Source organism: Pongo abelii, chromosome 1, assembly GCF_028885655.2.
Source record: "Pongo abelii isolate AG06213 chromosome 1, NHGRI_mPonAbe1-v2.0_pri, whole genome shotgun sequence".
Classification (NCBI taxonomy): Eukaryota; Metazoa; Chordata; class Mammalia; order Primates; family Hominidae; genus Pongo; species Pongo abelii.
Window position 1 is genome coordinate 118,261,079 of NC_071985.2, and position 19,186 is coordinate 118,280,264.

The window sequence follows — 19,186 nt, forward strand, 5'->3', positions numbered from 1 at the left end:
TTTTTAGTGTTCTTACTAAAAATGTCTGAATTTTATCATATGCCACTTAAACATCTGTTTATATAACCATATAGTTTTCTCCTTCAATTGTTTTGATATGATTATTTTGTTAAATTTCTTTCCGTTGAATGATCCTTGAATTCTTGGTAAACCTTATTGATCATAATATTCTTTTGACAGATTGACAGAATGTTTGCTAATGTTTCATTTAGAAATGTAGAGTCAATACGCTGGAGTGGTCTGCAGTTTTCTTTTGCATTGCCTTTGGTAGGATTTAATAGTAAAACAATGTCGGGCTCTATAAAATGAATTTGGATTTTTACTCTTTTGTTTTAGATTGGTTCAAATAATAATGGAATGCTGGTTTGTTCTTTAAGCATTACTCTCCTGTATAATTGTCTGGATTTTGTATTTTCTTTAAAATGGCAACTTCTTCTGATCTTTGTATGCTTATATGTCTCTTCAAGTTTAGTTCTTGTTTTGCTTTTAATGAATCATATTTTACTAGAAAATTGTCCATTTATGCTAGATTTTAATATTGCTTGCTTTAGAGTTACGTGGAGTATTTTCTGATATAGGCTTAGTAATCTTTTAAAATTGTTTTGCTTTCTCTGTTTTCATTCTGACTTCTCTATGTTTTTTTCTCTTCATTAGATTCCTAAAGATTTATTTTAATTTTTTCTCAAAAAATTATTTTTAGATTATCAATTTTGTTTTCAGTAATGTATATATTTCAGCTTTTATATTTAATTCTGTTCTCATACTTTTGTTTTTTTAAAAAATTTGTCAAGGAAAGAACTAAGTTTTATTAGTTTTGTTTTTAAACATTTAAGTCTACAGATAGAAATAATGGAGTTGAGTATGAACTGTTTCTGCTGCATTTTTTTCTAGATAGCTTGTAATTTAGGTTTGATTTCCAGATGGAGTCCATTTTTATTTTGGGTTGTGTGTAGTGATGTTTTTATTTACTTTCACTTTGTAAAGTTTTAAACTTTTACAGGATATGGACTGTAAAATTCAGTATCTTTTTAATTGAAAGGTTTTTTTTTTTCTTATTTGTTTTTGGTAGCTGAATACAAGATCAAATTTTGTAAATATTACACAGACATACCCAAAAATGTATATATTCTATTCCAGGAATATATAATAAATAGCTCTGAAATTATTTCATCCATTCTTTTATGTTTTGGTTTTTTATAACTCACTTGAAAACTGTACTTCTATGTTTGCATGATCTCCTTTATTTTAATAATTTTTCCTTATTATTATTTTGAGACAGAGCCTCTCTCTGTCACCCTGGCTGGAGTGCAGTGGTGTGAACATGGCTAACTGCAGCCTCCATCTCCCGGGCTCAAGCAGTCCTGCCTCAACCTTGCATGTAGCTGGGACCACAGATGCACACCTACACGCTGAGCTAGTTTTTAAAGTTTTTCTAGAGATGGGGTCTTGCTTTGTTGCCTAGGCTGGATCCTTTTATTTATTTAGTTGTTTTTGTTTATAGACGTCTTTTGAAATTTTCATGCTGTTTTTTCTTGGTCATACTAAGTGGCATTCTCTTTTGCTTTGTTAAACATTTATTATTATTTTGAGATGGAGTCTTGCTCTGTTGCCCAGGCTGGAGTGCAGTGGCGCCATCTCGGCTCACTCCAAGCCCTGCCACCGGGTTCACGCCATTATCCTGCCTCAGCCTCACAAGTAGCTGGGACTACAGGTGCCCGCCACCACGCCTGGACAATTTTTTTTGTATTTTTAGTAGAGACAGGGTTTCATTGTGTTTGCCAGGATGGTCTCGATCTCCTGACCTCATGATCCGCTTGCCTTGGCCTCCCAAAGTGCTGGGATTACAGGCATGGGCCACCGCGCCTGGCCTAAGCCTTATCCTTTATTACTGTTTTTTAGCAATTTAATTATGATGTGCTTTGCATGGTTTTATTTAGAAGTGCTATCTTCAGAGATTATTGTGGTTCTTCATCTTTGGCTTATAGTTTTTATTAAAGTTGGAAAACTTGATCATTAGTTCTTAAAGTATATTTCTCATTGTTTTTATTTCTTCTGGGAGTTCAGTTACACATATATTAGACCACTTGATAATTGTCCCACAGGTAGTGAGCCTTTCTTTTGTTTTTTAGGGGGGGCATATTTTGTTCATCTTCATGTTCATTTCTGTTTGTCTCCCTTCAGTTTTGCCAGATTTTTCTTCATGTATTTTGAAGCTGTCTTGTTACGTACACATATGCATATAACTATATCTTCCTGAGAATGGATATCTTTATTATTATACAAATTTTGCTCTTGTCTCTAATGATTATTTTTGTGTAAGGGTCTATTTTATCTGATATTAGAATAGGCACTCCTGCTTTTTTTTTTTTTTGAGATAGAGTTTTCGCCTCTGTTGCCCAGGCTGGAGTACAGTGGTGGGATCTCGGCTCACCACAACCTCCACTTTCTGGGTTCAAGCAATTCTCCTGCTTCAGCCTCCTGAGTAGCTGGGATTACAGGCATGCGCCACCACACCCAGCTAATTCTTGTATTTTTAGTAGAGACAGGGTTTCTCCATGTTGTTCAGGCTTGTCTTGAACTCCCTACCTCAGGTGATCTGCCCGCCTTGGCCTCTTGGCCTCCCAAAGTGCTGGGATTACAGGCATGAGCCACTGCCCCTGGCCTTTTTTTTTTTTTTTTTTTTTTAAATAGAGACAAGATTTTGCTCAGTCACCCAGGCTACGGTAGAGTGGCATGATCCTAGCTCACTGCAGCCTTGAACTCCTGGGCTCAAGCAATCCTCCTACTTCAGCCTCTTAAGTAACTGGGCCTGCAGGCAAATACCACCACACCTGGCTTAATTTTTTTTTTTTTTTTAATTTGTAGAAATGGGGCCTTGCTGTGTCACCCAGGCTGGCTTTGAACCCCTGGCCTCAAGTGATCCTCCCACCTCAGCCCAAAGTGCTGGAATTACAGGTGTGAGCCACCGCACCAAGACTCCAGCTCTTATGTAATTACTGTTTCCATGATTTGACTTTCTGTCTTTTTTCTTTCATCCTGTATGTGGCTTTGATTTACGGTGTGTTTCTGGGCTGGGTGCAGTGACATATGCCTGTAATCCTAGCACTTTGGGAGGTTGAAGCGGGAGGATTGCTTGAGGCCCGGAGATTGAGACCTGCCTGGGTGACATAGTGAGACCCTATCTCTACAAAAATTTTAAGCAAATTAACTGAGTGTGATGGTGTATGCCCGTAGTCCTAACTACTTGGGAGGCTGAGGCAGGAGGACTGCTTAAGCCCAGGAGGTTGAGGCTGCAGTGAGTGCCACTGCACTCCAGCCTGGGCTACAGAGACTATATCTGGAAAAATTAAATAGTGTCTCTGGTAAACAGTATATAGCAGTATATAGTTAATTTTATCTGCTCTTTATTTTCATTGGGGTATTTAATTCATTCTCATTTACTATCATTATTGATATGGTTAGATCTATGTTGATTGTTTTGCTCTTTGTTTTCTGTATAGCTCATGTATTTATTGTTATTCATCGGTTCCTCCTTATGTTAGATATGAGTTCTAAATTTCTCTTCAAAGAATGAATGTCAGTGTGTTCAATTCTTTGCCTTCTACTTTTAAACTTCCTCATAAAGCAATCTTTTTCGATCACATGCTCCACCCTGACTCATTCCGATTACCTGCTCTGCCCTGACTCATTCTCCACCCTGATTCATTCCGATTTCCTGCTCTGCCATAACCATTTTTCCTGCCAAACCACTCACCCCGTCACTCTCTTTAAAGTAGCCAATCGGAATTAGTTTAGCCTGTGTGGTCTAACCCTCACCAATAGGGGAACAACACAGCAGCAGGGCCATGTGCGTCAGGAATAAGAACCCCTTCCCCTCCCTTGTCCAGGTGTGCGCTCACCATTGCTCCATCTGTGAGGGCACACCCTTCTATAGAAGTAACTCATCTTGCTGAGAAGAAAAAGAAAATTTTATATTCGAGTGCTATTTATTTTGCAGCACCGAAACTTTATTTGTAACACTTATTTGCCGCCTTTTGCGTTACATACATGTTTTCTGGTGTATCATTTTAATTTCTTCATTGATGTTTTTACTGTGATTTTTGAGTTGATTTCTTAGTGATTACAGTATGCGTATTAATTTATCACAGTCTACTTCAAATTGCTGTTAACTTGACTTTAGTAAAACGCAGAACCTTTGCTCCAGTGTGGCTCTCTTCCTCCCTCCCCCACCCCCCACCGGCTTTGCGTAATTGTTACGTATGTTACATCTATGTGTTATAAACTCAGCAATACTGTGCTGAGTTACAGTTCTGTATACTTTTATGATTTTTGAAGAAGTTAAGAGAAGAAAGGAAAAATATACTTGTAGAGTTTCTTACATTAATTAGCCTGCATTTATTTACCATTTCTAGTACTCTTTAATTGCTGTGGATTCCAGTTATGGTTTGTTGGCATGTTCTTGTTCTGTCTAGTATACCTCCATTCCCTCTCCTGTTCTTTCTGCTATTACTGTCTGAAGCAATTTTCTTTTGAATAATTTAAGAAAGTGAAAAAGTAGGTTTATATGTGTTAGACATTTACCTTTATGATTAACCTTACAAGTGCTCTTTCTTTATATCCATTTGATATGATCTTTGATGTCACTTCTCTTAAGTCTGGAGAATTTTTGTTAGTGTTTTTTGTAAGGCAGGTTGACTAGCAATGAATTGTTGCGGGAAGTCAGGGACCCCAAATGGAGGGACTGGCTGAAGCCATGGCAGAAGAACATAAATTGTGAAGATTTCATGGACATGTATTAGTTCCCCAAATTAATACTTTTATAATTTCTTAACGCCTGTCTTTACTGCAGTCTCTGGAACATAAATTGTGAAGATTTAATGGACATTTACCACTTCCCCAGTCAATATTCTTGTGATTTCTTATGCCTGTCTTAATATCTTAATCCCATCATCTTTGTAAGCTGAGGATGAATGTTGCCTCAGGACCCTGTGATGATTGTGTTAACTGCACAAATTGTTTAAACAATATGAAATCTGGGCACCTTGAAAAAAGAACAGGATAACAGCAATGTTCAGGGAACAAGGGAGATAACCTTAAAATCTGGCTGCCTGTGGGCCTGGGAACAGAGCCATATTTCTCTTCTTTCAAAAGCAAATAGGAGAAATATCGCTGAATTCTTTTTCTCAGCAAGGAACATCCCTGAGAAGGAGAATGCGTTCCCAAGGGGAGGTCTCTAAAATGGCCGCTTTGGGAAGTCTGTCTTTTACGGTTGTAGATAAGGGATGAAATAAGCCCCGGTCTCCTGTAGCACTCCCAGGTTTATTAGGACAAGGAAATTCCCGCCTAATAAATTTTGGTCAGACTGGTTGTCTGCTCTCAAACCCTGTGTCTCCTGATAAGATGTTATCAGTGACAGTGGGTGCCCGAAACTTCATTAGCAATTTTAATTTTGCCCCAGTCCTGTGATCTCGCCCTGCCTCCATTTGCCTTGTGATATTTTATTACCTTGTGAAGCATGTGACCTCTGTGACCCACACCCTATTCGTACACTCCCTCCCCTTTTGAAAGTCACTAATAAAAACTTGCTGGTTTTACAGCTCAGGGGGCATCACAGAACCTGCCGACATGTGATGTCTCCCCCGGATACCCAGCTTTAAAATTTCTCTCTTTTGTACTCTTTCCCTTTATTTCTCAGACTGGCCGACACTTAGGGAAGATAGAAAAGGACCCATTTGAAATGTCGGGGACTGAATTTGCCCTGATAATGAATTCTCCCAGTCTGTGTTTATCTGAGTATGTCTTTATTTAATTTTCATTTTGCAGGTTAGTTTTGATGGATATAGAATTCTTGGTTGGCAGTGCTTTGTTTTATGTTTTTCTTACATTTTTAAATTGGTTTCCATTTAGGCCAAGTTACCGAAGTTCTTAAATTGATATAGGCAGAATTTTAAAAACTACTTCGAATTATGTCATTCTACTTGTTAAATATGAGTTCTAAATTTCTCTTCAAATAATATGTCAGTATGTTCAATTCTTTGCCTTCTACTTTTAACTTCCTCGTAAAACAACCTTTTTCAATCACCTGCTCCACCCTGACTCATTCCAATTACCTGCTCCACCCTGATTCCAATTACCTGCTCCACCCTGATTCCAATTACCTGCTCCACCCTGACTCATTCCAATCACCTGTTCTACCCTAACTCATTCTGATTACTTGCTCCACCCTAACTCATTCTAATTACCTGCTCCACCCTGACTCATTCCAATTACCTGCTCCACCCTGGCTCATTCCGATTACCTGCTCCTCCCTAACTCATTCTCCACCCTGACTCATTCCAATTTCCTGCTCTGCCGTAACCATTTTTCCTGCCAAACCACTCACCCCGTCACTCTTTAGCCAATCGGAATTAGTTTAGCCTGTGTGGTCTAACCCTCACCAATAGGGGAAAGACACAGCAGCAGGGGCCGTGTGCGTCAGGAATAAGAACCCCTTCCCCTCCCTTGTCCAGGTGTGCGCTCACCATTGCTCCATCTGTGAGGGCTCATCCTTCTATAAAAGTAAATTGCCTTGCTAAGGAAAAAAAAAAATTTTTTTTTTTTTTTTTTTTTTTGAGATGGAGTCTCGCTCTGGCGCCCAGGCTGGAGTGTAGTGGCATGATCTCAGCTCGCTGCAAGCTCCACCTCCCGAGTTCACACCATTCTCCTGCCTCAGCCTCCCGAGTAGCTGGGACTACAGGCGCCTGCAACCACACCCTGCCAATTTTTTTGTATTTTTAGTAGAGATGGGGTTTCACCCTGTTACCCGGGATGGTCTCGATCTCCTGACCTCATGATTTGCCTGCCTCAGCCTCCAAAAAAAGAAAGTTTTATATTCGAGTGCTATTTCTTTTGCGGCACCAAAACTTTATTTATAACACACTGCCTTCTGAATTTTTTTTTTTGTTTCTGCTCAGCTCATTGTTAATCATATTGTTCCCATGTATGTCATGAGTTATTTTTCTCCTAGTCTTTTCAAAATTTTCTTGTCTTTGACTTTTAACAGTTTAATTGTAACAGTGTATAACTTTAAAGTTAAGTTCATGCTTGTGAATTTTTATAAGAGCCACAAAGGCCTTCCTCTGTGTTTTGTTTTTGTTTTTATTTTTGAGACAGGCTCTCACTGTCCCCCAGTGGCCCAGTCACTGCTCACTGCAGCTTGACCTCACAGCCTCAGGTGATCCTCCCACCTCAGCCTCCTGAGTAGCTGGGATTACAGGCAGGTGCCACCATGCCTGGCTAATTTTTATTTTTGTAGAGACAGGGTCTTGCCGTGTTGCCCAGGCTGATCTCAGACTCCTAGACTGAAGCGATCTGCCCACCTCTGGCTCCCAAAATGTTGGGATTACAGGCGTGCGCCACAGCATCTGGTCACCTTTGTATTTTGTTTTCAATCACTTTATTATGAAATGAGATACACTGTTACAAAATATTTTCTATTTTGATAATTCTTAAAAATTCCACTTGAAAAATGTTCTGCTTGAACCACAATATTGTTCCTTGATTAGCAATTATTTCACTTTGGGGAGCTGGTCATTTTTAAAATTTTATTTCTTAGAGTTATTTGGATTATGCTCATATATGTTGTCAGTAAAATATTTAATTTTTGGAATTTAAGAAAATTGTAGCCAGGTTACATGATTAATGTGGACATAGGAAAACAAAATATTTATGTTTCTAAGTTTAAAAATTTTATTCATATATTCAGTGTTTGGGATGCGTAAGTGTTCACATTTTAGGAAGGCAAGATGGTACTTCAGTTTCCAGCATGGTCTGTGGTCGTACCCTATAATCAAATGCCTTAATATTTCTGCAGCAGTATTTATACTAAATAGCGTAACTAAAGATATATATAGCTTTATGCCAGTTCAGGTCAGGTTTTTTTCACTAAATGTGTTCTGTAGCTAAACATACTGTAATTTTCTGTATTTCAAAAACTGGATAAGGAAATGTGAGCTTGACAACCATTAAATTTTTTATAAAATAACATGTTTTCCATTTTTGTTTTGCCTTTTGTTTGTGGCTACTATCCTGCCTAAATTGCATAATTTGTTTTGACAGTTTGTGGATTGTGTCCTTCATTGTTGCACAGTATTTCCACTATTCTTATTTAATGCTTTTTTAACTTCTACTTAGGTTTATCTGATGCTAATATTTTTCCTGTTTGTTTTGCCTTTTCGTTTTGTTTTCTTTTTTGCAGTTGCTGCTGTATGTTTGTTTATCCTTTTCTTTTTCAATAGGTATGTCTTAAAGTTTCATTAGTAGCAGACTACTAATTTGCTTCTTAGGATTGCTATTCTTCAGGTCTTCTAATTTTTTAAATATGGAAATTATGTTTATTTAAATTTAGCAGGGCACTTCTTTTTTTTTTTTTTTTTTGGAGACAGAATCTCCCTCTGTCGCCAGGCTGGAGTGCAGTGGCATGATCTTGGCTCACTGCAGTCTCCGCCTCCTGGGTTCAAGCAATTCTCCTGCCTCAGCCTCCCGAGTAGCTGGGACTACAGGTGTGCACCACCATGCCCAGCTAATTTTTGTATTTTTAGTAGAGTTTGACCATATTGGCCAGGATGGTCTTGATTTCTTGACTTCGTGATCTGCCCACCTTGGCCTTCCAAATTGCTGGGATTACAGGTGGGAGCCACCATGCCCAGTCTGATTTGCTTTCTTATCATTCATATGCTCACTGGACTATCACTTTTAACTTCCTTCAAGAACTTTGCAGGCCAGGCGCAGTGGCTCATGTCTGTAGTCCCAACACTTTGAGAGGCCTGTGAGGGAGGATTGCTTGGGTCCAGGAGTTCGAGACCAGCCTGGACGACAATATGAGACCCTGTCTTTACAAAAAATCAAAAAATTAGTTGGGCATGGTGGCATGAGCCTGTGGTCCCCACTACATGGGAGGCTGAGGTAGGAATCACTTGAGCCCAGGAAGTCGAAGCTTCAGCGAGCAGTGTTCATGCCATTGCACTCCAGCCTGGGCGATAGAGCAAGACCCTATCTCAAACAAAACAAAACAAAACTTTTCCTTTGCATTCACAACTAGGCTAACTGGCACAAGAGGCCTAGCATTGGCCTGTCTTGGCTTTTGACGCGCCTTCTCACTAAGCTTAACAATTTCTAGCTTTTTAAAATTTAATGTAGGAGATGTTTGACTTTTTGTTGTAGTTGTTGTTGTTGTTGTTGTTACTGACCAAGTCCTCCTGAATCGATTCTTCTTTTCAGTTGGACACTTTGAGGCCATTGTGGGGTTATTTATTGGCCTAATTTCAATATTGTTTGGTCTCAGGCGTTAGGGTGGCCTGAGAAAGGGAGAGAGACAGGGAATGGCCAGTTAGTGAAGCAGTCAGAATACATTTATTGATTAAGTTTGCTGTTTTCATTGGGTGCAGTTTGTGGGGCCTCAAAACAATTACAGTAGTAACATGAAAGATCAGAATTCACAGGTCACCATAATAGATAAATAATAATTTATAAGTTAGGAATATTGTAAAAATTAACAAAATGTAACAGAAAGACGCACAGTGAGCACACATGGTAGGAAGAATGGCGTCTACTAATTTGGTTAATGCAGGGTTGCCACAAACCTTCAATTTATAAAAGCTCAGCATCTGTGAAGCAGTATAAAGCTAAATGCAGTAAAACAAGATATTCCTGTATATCTTCAAGAATATAAGAAGCCCTAAGAATACCAACAAGCTTTATGATAATAGATATTAGTTATATTATACCTAGTTTATTATAAGTTATTAGTGTTCTTCGTATATGATTGTATGTGCACATATGTGGCCATATATGACTATGACTTCACCTTAAGCCAGCTTCATTCTTAAGTGATAAAATTAACTTTGGAAATACTGACATTATCTAAATATATGTTACTCTATGATATTATTTTATAGGATTTAAGCCATTTTTATTATAAATTATTTCAGTTACTTTCTGTATCATATCTCCAAGTTTTCCCTGTATAAAGCAGCATTATTCTTTATTCTCCCTCTATTGACAGGTCATTTTGTCTCTTTTCTTCATTGCCAAGTTTTTTGTAAGAGTGGGCAACATATTCAGCATTTCACATCTTCAGCTCCCCATACTCATGCTAATGTCTGTCTGCTGCTACCTCCATTGCTATAAAATTTCTTTAGTAAAGATCAGTGACCTGTTGCTCCAGAACATAGTTATTATTTTTTGCCATCATTCCTTTTGGCAAATACATATTGCTTTCTAGGTCTCTAGTTTTTAAATTTAATTTTCTTGTACTGTTATAAGAACTAATTTATCTTACAGATGCCAGTGAACAATTTTGAAAAACATTTCCTTACCCCATATCGCATCTCTCTGACAGAGAGAAGAGGCAATGATTATGTCAACAGTTTGAACAGCGGCATCTTGCAAGAATTTCAGACCAACCGACCACTCATCAAATAACTTGGCAGCTTTTTAATCTTGTTTTTTTAATACAACAGTATATCCATTCTGATGACAAACCTGTCCCGCCAAATCTTCACAACACACATTGTAAAATCAGTGATTAGCAAATTAGTTTAGCTTTGGCACGGAGCTGTGCTTGCTTGCCCATGACAGCCTGGAAACTGGTTTTGTACTTGCAACAGAGTATCAGCAATAAGTTGCTCACTGTAAGAAGTAGAGTTGAGTCTTCTTCTGCAGGTTTGTGTCCAGTGATCAGCATGTGTGAAAAGTATTCCTTAATATATCTTCTGAAGACTTTTTCTGTTTCTGTTGGAATCTTCTTTGATTACAAGTTGGTTATTACCATCTATAGAACCACTTGTACCCAATTCAGCCAACAAAAATGCAAGATGTTTGGGCTGATGATGTAATAGTTTACAGATATCTGTAAAGTTGACAAAATAAGTTTTCTTGGTTCCTACTCAAATGACCTGTAGAGGTTTGATGACAAATTTCCTTTTCAGCAACCACATCTGGATTCTTTTCCCGCGTGGTGTTGAACACTCACTTCAGTAGCTCCTTATGTGTATCTGAGACTGCCCTAGCAGGGCCTGTATGATTACTGAATGAGATACTGTCATCTTTTTTTGCTGTCTTCATCTTCTAGAACTTTGTCTTTCTCTAGTATTTCATCATCATCTGGGAACTTGACATTCTTCTTTTTCTTCTTTTTATTGCCAAGCATAATATTAAGGTCACACTCTGGTTCAGCTGGTTCTTGAATATCTTTTCAATCTTAAGATCCTTTACACCTTCTTCAGCTTCATCAATATCAAATATCTTTTTTGTTTTTTTCTTTTTTTTTCTTTTGATTAAAGAAGTTCAAGTCATCTAGATCATCAGAAGCACCTTTTTCCCTACTGTTCTCTTCATCAGCTTCCAATTCTTTGTCCCCAGTTGGCTCTGGCGCCACTTGTTTTGTTTCTAAGGGCTGGGTCTCCTGTTTGGGTATCCCCTTCCTCCTCTAACTAAAGGACTGCTGCTGCTGCTGATTTTACTTCTTGGTCATAGTAGGATCAAAAATCATCTCATCCCCAGACATGGCTGCAGCTCGAATGGGCTAGGCACAGACAGGAAGTCAGACAGATCAGTCCTAGCCCCTAGCAGCAGCGCTGCTCCTGCTGTTACCTCTCACACCACTGCACTCTCTAGCTCCTTATTAATGTGTGCACATAGGGTGGGAATAGAGATGAGTAAGAGATAGGTGCATGGTGGAGAGAGGAACTAGACTTAGGCGTGGTTATACTTCTCCAGTTTGAGGTTTCTGGCACCACTTGACAATCTTTTCTCCTCCAGCTTCTTTTTCCCATTCTTTGGATAATTCATTCCAGTCTTTTCAACACTTAACTCAACAGGACTCTCTCTTATCATTTGGACTGGGCTCTGACTTAAGTAATTAGAGGCTGTAGGTATAAATTCTCTCAACTCCCCTCTCTATCTGAAAATATATCCGTAATTTTTCATTATTTTCTAAGGGAAAGGAGAGTGGTGTTGATGACCAAAGCTTTGGAGTGACTGCTTGACAATATTGGAAAGAGAAGCTAGGGCTAAATGAAAAGATTGTTAGGTCATGCTAAGAGTCAGCTGACTTTAAGCACATTATGTAATTTTAAAAGTAAATTGGTACAATGGTAACAAGTTAATCATAAATGGTTAGTGGAAAAGTAGTTGATCCCTGTTTGACGCATGTTTGTTTCAGTTACACAGACAGGTATGTATTTGTGTCCTGGCCTTTGATGTAAAGTGTACTTCTTGTGGTTTGCAGTTGAAAATGTTTGAAAGCTGTCTCCTAAATTTGAGAGCTCTTTTTCTTCTGCTTGACTTGTAAATATTGGTGTAACAAGGGTTATTGTCCTTGATAATATTCTTCCTCAGCAGTCGTAACTGCACTTCACATTTGAGTTATTTACATGCTGGTAGCTCCCTCCACACCCTTCAGCTCCTGAAATATGCTAGTTAAACACCATCTATCCAAAACTTACTCATTACATTTCTGGCTAAAACACTTTTTCCTCATTTTGGGTAGTTATGTAATTATCTATGCGTTACCCACACCAGGAACTTGGGAATCATCTAGAATTTCTAATTTGTTTCCTCATTGTAACTCTTAGTACTCCTTCATCATACAGTCATTTATTAAGTCCAACTGATACTCTGATTTATCCTCTACATTTCCTTTAATACTGCCTTAGTTTAGTCTCTTTTGTTACTGATAGACCAGCGTTTTAATTAGAGAAATAGTTTAGCATAGTTCTTAAGAGCATGAGCTGTAGACACAGACATGTTAGTTTCAGATCTTGGCGTTTACATCACCACATGACGTTCAGAATGTTTCTTGATCTCTCCGAACCTCAATTTTTTCACCTTTAATGTGGGGATAGTAATAGAACCTACTTTACAGGGCTGCTATAAGGACTAAATACACTTATACATATAAACTTCTTAAACAGTTAACTGATCTGGCTGGGCGCGGTGGCTCACGCCTGTAATCCCAGCACTTTGGGAGGCCGAGGTGAGCAGATCACCTGAGGTCAGGAGTTCGACGCCAGCCTGACTAACATGGAGAAACCCTGTCTCTACTAAAAATACAAAATTAGCTGGGCGTGGTGCCGCATGCCTGTAATCCCAGCTACTCCGGGGGGCTGAGGCAGGAGAACAGCTTGAACCTGGGAGGCAGAGGTTGCGGTGAGCTGAGATAGTGCCACTGCACTCCAGCCTGGGTAACAAGAGTCCATCTAAAAAAAAACCTCAATCTCAAAGAAGAAAAAAAAAGAGTTAACTGATCTTATAGTAAGTAATGCAAATTTAGATGCAATTTTATTATGAATAGAGCCTGTCCTCAGCACAGCACTCATTCTCAAATGGACAGATTAAAGTTCTTATTTGAGTGAGGACAGAAGTGCAGGGAAGAGCAAAGTTGGGTTGGGAAACATCAGGCAAGGGACATGGCATGACAGAGAGTTCCCACATCCCTAGTAGTTTTATGAGCCAAGCTGAAAAAATGACATCAACTAACAGAGATTCTTAGAATTCTTGTCTGTATTTTAGAACATTGTTCTCAAAAAGTATAGCCCACAAAGCTGCAGTGTCAGCATGGCACTGAACTTAGTCTCTGAAATTTGTTATTGGCTAGGTGAGCAGGGTTGCACAGATTATTTTACTTTACAACAACTTGACTGTATTTCATGTGATTCAACTTCCAGGTCCTCAATTACTATGATGTGGCAAGGCAAGGTTTTACTTTTTTTTTTTTTTTTTGAGACGGAGTCACTCTGTCGCCCAGACTGGAGCGCAGCGGTGCAGTCTTGGCTCACTGAAAGCTCCGCCTCCTGGGTTCACACCATTCTCCTGCCTCAGCCTCCCGAGTAGCTGGGACTACAGGCACCCGCCACCACGCCCGGCTAATTTTTTTTGTATGTTTAGTAGAGACAGGGTTTCACCGTGTTAGCCAGGATGGTCTCAATCTCCTGACCTCGTGATCTGCCCGCCTCGGCCTCCCAAAGTGCTGGGATTACAGGTGTGAGCCTTTGCGCCTGGCCTTAATGTATTTTTAATTGACATTTTATACCTTAATTTTTCTTTCATATTGTAATTAAAATGACTCTCTAAAACTTCAGTCTAATTGTAATATAACAAGCTATTGTAGTTTGCTATTTTGATTTCATCATTTTAAAATCTCCGAAACTAATATGTATATATCTTTATATTTACTTTTAGGCCATGCATGTTTAGTAACAACTTTTATTGTTACCTTTGCTAGTTGCTTTTTGCATCTCACATCTAAATATGTTTCCATTTTCTTAAATATTAGGTTGAACTGTATAAAGTTGCCATATTTGCAAGTCATAAGTGGTTTAATATTGGCAATTTTATGTAGTTTGACTTTATGCTTTACTAGTTCTTATAGAAATGGGCAATACTCGTGTCTGAAAATTTTTTTTTTGCTCTTACTCTTGAGTAAAAGTTTTTTAGGTTATTGAATTCTAGATTGACTTTTCCTTTCCCTCAATGCTTTGAAGATACTACTCCTGTTATCTTTTGGTATTGCCTTTTACTGGTGAGGTCTGCTGTCAGCATGATTGTCTTCTATAACTGTAATTTTTGTTTTCATTCTAGTAGTTAAGAGTTTCTTCTCTATCTTTGTTTCTTAGTTTTCTTATAGTATATCTAGCTGTTATTTCTGTTTGTCCCACTCAGGACTTGGCTTACACTCTGAGGGCTCATTTCTTTGAAAATTCTCATTCATTATCTCTTTAAATAGCATCTCTATTGCTTATCTTCCATTAACTTTTATTTGACTTATGGTAGAGCTTCTCATTTAGTTCTTTAGTTTTCTTACCTTGTCTTTTGCAGTGTCCATTTTTTCTTTTATCTGTAAAAATTCTGTATTTCTTTTATATCTATATTCTATCTTGATAATTTTCAGTTATCTCTTGCTTACCATTTAACCTGTTTTGAGCTTATTCGGTGCTATTTTATTTCTCTATTTCTTTTTCAGATCTACCCAGTTTCATAGATTGTTTGGCCCTTTATCACTGAACAATTTCATACATATTTGAAATCTTTCAGACTGCTTTATTTATTTATTTATTTATTTAAAATCTGTGGTTTCTAGGTTGTTACTTCTTGGTTTATTGTGTTTGTTGACTCACACTGAGATGTTGGGTTTCCTCATGTGCATTGAAGTTTTATTGTGTGAGCCTATCTTCAGTGGGAGTCCTTGTTGTGCTCTAGGTTGGGAGGTGTTCTCATGAGATGGTTTTGTGTTTGTAAGGTTACAGACAACTTTTTTATTAGTTTCTTGACTTGGCATTTCTGTATCCTGTACAGATGGTACAGATTTTGTTTATATATTTATATCTATGCATACAGCTTTTTTGGGATTCTCTAGGACTGACAAGGGTTTCAGGCTGTACGACACCAAAAGCCTGCTCCATGCTTTATGAAGGGAGTTCATAGATTGTTTGGGAGTTGAGTTTGCTCCATGCTTTATGAAAGGAGTTCATAGATTGTTTGGGAGTTGAGTTGGCTCCATGCTTTATGAAGGGAGTTCATAGATTGTTTGGGAGTTGAGTTGGCTCCATGCTTTATGAAGGGGGTTGTTTCACCTTTTAAACTTTGTTTTCCTGTTCCCAACAGTGGTACTGTAATAACTCCTGTGATCCACATGCATCAGTTCCTCACCACTTGGGCTTTGAGTTTTCTTTTTGTTTCTGGCACTTGAAAATATTTTCTTCTTCCTTCCAGGGTTAGTTAAGTATTTTTCAAAATACACTTTAATTTGTTATGTTTTAGCCATTTCTGTGTTTGAGTTCAGGGAATCAATTGGTCTTTCCACACCTGCTTAATCACTCATCTTGAATGGAAGTCCACCAGTCAACTTACTGAAACTAAATTCCTCTTAACATTGTAAAGACAAACTACTTTGTAGACTTGTGTATTTTAGCCTTATAGAAGAATCTTATTTCCCAGTGACCCCTCATCCCCAAATAAAAATGTTAGTAAATTTACATTTGAAAGAAACTAATTCAATAAGTATGAATGGGTCTCTTAGAACTTGAGCTTTGAATTGATGAAATCAGTTCTAGGGACATTATGCATAAAACTGGTCAGTAGCTTTGGTTTTAAGAGTCTGGGTGTCAGTTTTTTTGTATAGTGATGAGAACTCATCATAGTGACTAGGACTGAGTGATTAAGTCCGGAGCACACTCATCTGATATACACTACTTGTAAGGGGAATACATACTCAAATGTAAAGCAGCTGTCATTTTTATTTTTATTTATCATTTTTTTTTTGAGATAGGGTCTCACTCTGTTGCCCAGACTGGAGTACAGTGGTGTAATCTCAGCTCACTGCAGACTCTGCCTCCTGGGCTCAAGCAATCTTCCCACCTCAGCCTCCTAAGTAGCTGGGGCTACAGGCGCACGCCACCATGCCCGGCTTATTTTTGTATTTTTAGTAGAGATGGGATGTTGCCACATTGCCCAGGCTGGTCTTGAACTCCTGGGCTCAAGCGATCTGCCCGCCTTGGCCTCCCAAAATGTTGGGGTTACAGGTGGGAGCCACTATACTTGGCCAGCTCTCATTTTTAGAGCAGACATTTATGTAATTTTAAGATTTATTGATAAATACAGAAGCAGATAGCAACAAGATCCCTAAAGAACCTTCAACTCTTTTGTTTTGGGGGTAAGACACCCTGGCTACTGAGTAATCTGTCAGAGGTAAATAGTCAATATAGGAGTGGGATTTGCTGATGTCTGTAGACTTACATGTATTCCCTTGTGTCTCTTTGGGACTTCTTCATGCCTCGTGGCTGAATTCCAAGCTTCTCTGAAATTTTTTTCAGCAAGTAAGTCTTAACTCAGGTGTATCTTGTCACTCCTGTGTACTACGGACTGGGTTTCTTCTGCATTGTTGAGTTATTCTTTTTCATCTAAATTTGCTAAAGTTGCTTGTGTACTGATATATGTACCTTGCTCCTTCCTTCACCCTCATTTTTTGGATCTTGTGTTAATCCTCTAAATTCCTTAATATCATTTTAGTGGGGATTTAGACTTAAGAAGAAGATGAATTTTTGTCTCCATAAGCTGTGATGTCAGCCTGCTAGATTGAGTTGGAAATTTATAAGAATCTGAATTGTTGAGTTTCAGAAAGTGTAACAGAGCTGTGTGGAATAATTTATTTACACAGAACGGATACTTTCAGAACATTGAATCTTGCTTAGAACATAGAATGTCTCTCCATCTTTTGTGTCTTTCAACAAAAATATTCCTTCATTTAGATGTTGCATATTTCTCATTAATTTTCTCAGTATTTTACATAGATGTAATTATATACATATAGATAGAAGGAAAGATAGATATATTTTCTGCTATCTTTTGTAGCCTTCTATTCTTTTTTCTTATAATTTGTAAGCTTGTACTTGCTATTATCAGTTTCCTTCTTTCTTAGTTGAGTTGGGGGTCCCCAAGATTGGCCTCAGGAACAGTAATCCACCAGAAGGACCCATAGGATTGAGAAAATTTTTTATATTATGGTTGCATTTTATTATAGTTGAAGAGATTATAGTTGAAAGATACAGATTAAAATCAGCAAAGAGAAAAGGTGCATGGGGCCAAGCCCAAGAGAAAGCAGACCCATGCTTTCAGATGTCCCCAGCAACAATGTGGGACAGTACACTGGGAGTATTGCCAAGTAGGGAATCTCACTTGAGCCTTGATGGCTAAGTTTTGAAGATCAGTCTCATTGCCACGCAGCGCCCACAGGACTGGTAATCAGCTACTTGGACACCAGCGCACCCAGAGGTCAAACACGGTATGGCTTAAAGACTCAGGTATACAAAAATACTCTTATCAGGCAGAATTTTCCACAGGCTCAGAGGTCATCTCCCAGGAACATGTAAAGGGCCAGTCCTGAAGACAGGCCTTTCTGAAGAAGGAATGTGCAGCATTTGAGCAACCCAGGCCTGCCAAGTAAACCCTTTCTTGCACACTAGTATAGTCATGTTCATTCTTCAAGACCCTATTAAAAGTGTTATCTTTTTGGTGAAAATTTAACTGATTCACTCTAAGAAGAGTTAGTTGCTCTCATATCTTTGTCTCTACAGTTACTTATACTTATCATCTTTATAGTTTTATATAATACACTTTCTCAAGAGGTTTTTAAGTCACGCTTTCCCAAATGTGAAAATATTTTTCCTTTTCCCCTTTCTTTTCACTTTACTATTTCTCCCTTTGGTTTGAAAAATTGTTTTTGTGTGTTTCCTTTGACCAAGATCTTTTTATTTATTTATTTTTTTTTTTGAGACCGAGTCTCTCTGTCGCCCAAGCTGGAGTGCAGTGGCGCGATCTCAGCTCACTGCAACCCCCGCCTCCCGGGTTCAAGCGATTCTCCTGTCTCGCCCTCCCGAGTAGCTGGGACTACAGGCACGTGCCACCACACCCGGCTGACTTTTTTTTTATTTTTAATAGAGATGGGGTTTCACCATGTTAGCCAGGATGGTCTGGATCTCCTGACCTCATGATCCACCCGCCTTGGCTTCCCAAAGTGCAGGGATTACAAGTGTGAGCCACCGCGCCTGGCTCTTTTTATTTATTTTTATACCATGTTTTTGGTAAAATAAAGAGGAAATATTAATAAGAACAATATTTTGTTTTAAATTATAACAGTAGTTATTTTTTAATTTTAATTATTTTATTTTAAAATTAGAGATGGCATCTCACTATGTTGTCCAGGCTGGCCTCAAACTCCTGGGCTCAAGTGATCGTCCCACTCCCAAAGTGTTGGGATTACAGGTATGAGCCACCTCACCCTTCTTTTAGAATGATAAGTTTTATTTATGTTTTCATTTTCCATCGGAATGACTATATATGCTACTACAGTTTGTGTACTACACAACTTGTGGGGACTCGGTTTATATCCCAGTCTTTGGTGCTTTCTGTAGTTGTGTACATTATAAACTATAAAAATTATATACTAATCTAGAATCCTTCTTGAAGGTATGGATTGTGTCATTTATGCTGTATCCTCTATTTCATGGCTGACATGTAGTCAGTTTGTTGTGTTGACTTTGGTGCTATTTTTAGTTATTTAGCCTCTATGTGTTACCTCAACAGTTTATCCATTCTGATAAGTCCTAGAACACTAGCAGGTGAAGGGACAGATGATCTTTCTTCTCATATT

At 38.4% G+C, this 19,186-nt stretch overlaps 1 protein-coding gene and 1 pseudogene across 4 annotated transcripts in view; one reads left to right on the top strand and one right to left on the bottom strand.

The window, feature by feature from the left end:
- TRIM33 (tripartite motif containing 33) overlaps nucleotides 1-19,186 on the top strand; it is a 124,608-nt gene that overhangs the window by 33,012 nt on the left and 72,410 nt on the right. The window lies entirely within an intron of this gene.
- On the bottom strand, nucleotides 10,565-11,545 carry LOC103891792 (eukaryotic translation initiation factor 2 subunit 2-like; annotated as a pseudogene).